The sequence below is a fragment of the Olea europaea genome, unplaced genomic scaffold, assembly GCF_002742605.1.
Source record: "Olea europaea var. sylvestris unplaced genomic scaffold, O_europaea_v1 scaffold797, whole genome shotgun sequence".
Classification (NCBI taxonomy): domain Eukaryota; kingdom Viridiplantae; phylum Streptophyta; class Magnoliopsida; order Lamiales; family Oleaceae; genus Olea; species Olea europaea.
The window spans coordinates 35,380-39,750 of record NW_019266402.1 but is presented as its reverse complement, the minus strand read 5'-3'; positions in this window follow the sequence as shown (position 1 = coordinate 39,750).

Here is a 4,371-nt window from a genome sequence, read left to right as displayed (position 1 = left end):
GTAATTAATTTAACTATTCTTCTAAAAATAGTTTAGTACTCCCCAAGAAAATGAATATGATAAATTACCACAGGTGAAACACGCGGAAACATCAATGAAAATTACAAAGTTCGGCTCTAACAATTCCTCGCAAAAAAAATAAAAAATAAAATAAAATTAGTGATATATTATTGAAAAAAAAAAAAAAAGAGAACACTGTCTCAAAGGTTCTTCATAAAATTTATCACTATCAATACAAATAAATTTAGTGAGAAGGGTTTGAAAATGCCTCACAAAATTTTTCCTAAAAAAAGAGTTAAAATTGAAATAAAGATAGTGACATATTTAATTTTTATCTAAAAATTAGGCTATCAGTTAATGTGATCTTGCAAGCATAAAAAATGAATATATTTTGATCAAATTGTATGTATAAAAGATTATTGAGATGATTCGATGAAGTTCCTTTAAAGCAAAGTCAATAAAATTTAGCATTAGTATAAGTTTATTATTATCAACTTACTTTTACTAGTATAATATATTATCCTATGGATTCTAAAATAAATTATGACATATTAACAAGTCACAAGATAACATCGTTTGAATTTAGGAAGGAATGTGATTCTTGAACATTTATGCTTTTTCGTCGAATATTGCAAAGTGCATTTGGGCGAAATTTCTCTATTAAAATTTGATGCAGAAAAAGATAGGAGTGGCAGAAAATATATTAAGTTACCTGAGAAATTTCCATAAAACAAGATTCTAAAAGAGTAGATTGGAATTGACCGACGACCAAAAAAAAAGTCCCATTTTGTGGAAATGAAAATTGGTAGAATAGTATTTTTTGAAAAATGAATTGTTGAAAGAAAAAAATTCGATTTACGTGTAATATTATTTATGAAAGATTGTGTGTAGTGATGGCAATGGGGTGGGTTTGGAGTGGGGGGTTTGGCCCGAAACCCACCCCGCCTTAGACGGGGCAACTTTTTGCGCGATTTAATTTTTTTTATTTTTTTTAGATTTTCAAAATTTCGAATTATGTTATTATTAGAGAATAAAATACAAATTCAAAATAAGTTTTAAACTAGTGAATTGTTTAGAAATAAAATTATTTTTGATTATTTTTATCTTTTTCTTCACAGGCGGGTTTTTTTTGCCCCATTCGAAATGGAATGGGGTGGGGTGGGGCGGGTTATTTTGCCATCCCTAATTGTGTGGCAAAAAATTGAAGAGAAAAAAATGAAATGCAATGGAATGAAAATTAATGGTGGCCAAACGGGGCTAAGCCCCTGTTTGTTAAAGTTCCAAGAAAATAGATAAGCTTGTTGGCTGAAAAGTTTGACATTCGTACTCCAAAAAAAAAAAATAATAATTTAATTTATTTATTAATTGACACTAAAAAAAATAAAGAAAAGTGTGACAATTGTCATGGAAATTTCGGTTGTACCCTAAATTCCGCGGATGAATACTTTAGCAATATAATATATTATACCCCACATTTAGCCATTACTAACAACAATAACATTGGTCGTAAGTTGTTCATTGTAACAGTGACGCTTTACTAATGCTCTTTCAACAAAAATATTTGTTGAAATTACTAACTTTAATGCAAAATTACCAACCACTAAGTATTTTTCTACGTTCCATCGCTAAATCCTAACAATTTTTCTACAAGATTTTATTGTTGCTAATAATTTTTTACCATTTCCGTTCCTAATCTTTCGTTGCAAGTTTCCAATGTGAATAAATCCATTGGCAACTTACATTAGTTTGAATAGAAAAAAGGCTACCATTTTATATATTTACCTAGTACATTTTGCATAATGATTACACCAAAATATCCTTTGCTGAAAAATTTACAAATATAACATTATAAATAGTTAAATAGAAAAAAATATTCTTAACTAAAATATTTAATCACGTCCTATATATTACATTATATAACATTTTGCAAACTGCATTTGCAATTATCGTTTTTTCATAAAAAATATATATATATTTAAATGATGTTTTCTTTTGTTAGCATGTATGTTTATAAACGTGTTAAACAATATATAGATAAAATTAGGTGGTGCATAGTACTTGTGGATTTTTCAAAACATGTTGATAAAAAGAATGACTTCAGTATTTACAGACAATTTACAAAATAAGCCAAACACGGGCTTAGATTTAAAAAATAACAACTATCTTTTTTCTCTAAACTCTAACATCAAATTAATAAAAAAATTTAAAATATACTTCATTTTACTCTTTCAACATTGTAAAATTACATAAAAAATTCTAAAGTATTATATTTTAATTAACAACATTTGTTCAATGGATAAAATTAAAAACAATGAATTCAAACATTTTTTTTTATATTAAATGCTATTTTGAAGCTCAAAAGAACTTTCTTATTCAATTTAAGTTTGGATAATTTTGCAACTTAAAATTTGGTAAGAGTATATGCATAATTTTATTGGTATCTGTTGCAAACGAGTTTTACTTTTCTAGGAGAAAAAAGAGAATAATATATAAAAATAACTAATAAAATTTATGATATTGTATGAAAATAAAAATGAAAAAACTAGGTATATATCCCATTTATAGGATGCTATTTTAATTTCATCCATCATTCTTATATATCTATCCACTATAAATAAATCAATATTATATTCCAATATTATCCATATTAATTTCATTCATATGAATAAACCCTTCATCTTCTCCAATCTCCATGCTTGCTGCTCTAGGTTTGAATGTTGCTACACTAAATGTTTTGGCACTAGTGGGTTATCAATTATTTAACAGAGGAGTTGTAAAGATACAACATTTGAGCTGTTGTTTTGGCAATGCACAGAATAAGCAGGATGCCCTTTTTTTTCCACGGAATTCACCAAAATCAAATCCCTCTTTTGTGTAAGTTTTGTAATCTCTCTCTCTCTCTCTCTCTCTCTCTCTCTCTCTTTTAAGTGGATATAGTTAAAAATGTGATGTGTGTGTGTGTACACACAATTCTATTACCAATTGAATTATAGATATATTTAATGATTTTTTTTTGGAAAAGTCAAATTATCAAATCATGACATTAATTAACATTAAATGTACCAAAAAAGGAATCTCCAAATTTATGACTTACGATTTTTGAATAGTTAAATTTAACAAGCTCATTTTAATTTTCAGTTTTGAAAATTATTATTCATTCATTCAGTTTGATTTTGTAAATCTTTTTGAATAAAGATAGCAATGTCCTCCATAAAATGTTGTGAAAGATTATCTATTTAATAAAGCAATTGTAAATTTTTTATGGAGATTTTGATATTTGGTAGTTGAGTATTAAGGAACACACTTAATACTATGAAAAATGTATTCCAATTACATTAACACCCATTAAAGCATGCTCCCATCAGTTGTTGACCATAAATATCGACAATTCAATTGTCGAAATAGATGTGAATATCGATAGCTAAAATGCCGAGCTCGACAAATATTATTTATTAGGAAACTGTCAATCTCACCAATTTGCTAATGTATGGTATAATTTATTCACACGTGCCACTTGCATGTTATTAAAGTTCGCTAATTATACATAATGCTTATCATTAGTATATCAAATTTTTAGATATGAATAATAATATGATGTACATTGTCCTCTAGGTAGATCACATATGCGATGTAAGTTATTCAAATTTGAGTCTAGCGTACAAATCAGGAAAATGCACTCGGTGTAGGTGAGTTGGCCACAACTGGGCGACATGTTTGAACCCTCGTTTCAACACAAGGCATGTAAAGTGGAATGATGTTCATTCAATGGTTGAGGTAATACTTTATACATTACAATGATGACGTTCATCGTTTTATATTATATTATTATTATTATCATGTTATTATCGTTGCAACTTTTATTCGTGTACAAATACTGTTCCACTTCTTCCAAAATATAAGATTTCACAGATTGCTGTTGGTCCTGACAGATAAACTCAATTCACAAAAAAAATAAGACTTGCAAATGCTAATTTGGCAATCGAAACACCATTCAAGTAGCAAAACATGCACACAAAAAACATTGAAATTTTCAACAATGTTTGTACATATAACCCATGTTTGGCCACATTATTTGCCCATTTTTTTCATTTTCAAAATTGATTGTCCCTAAGCCTGTATAATCTTGCTACATTCTGACATTTGGTATTGACTTTTCAATGAATATTTCACCTCAATTTCCCAAACGGCCCTTGATATGTTCTCGTGGTTCATTGCATTAATTGTAGATGGTAGTTTGAGGGTAATTTTGTTCAATGTATTTCCAACGATACAATAATAGGAAATTGAAGTCTGACAAAACGACTCAACTTTTGTATTTTTGTATTAATTATTTTACTATAGAATAATGAGATTTTGGGGGGGGGGGGGGGG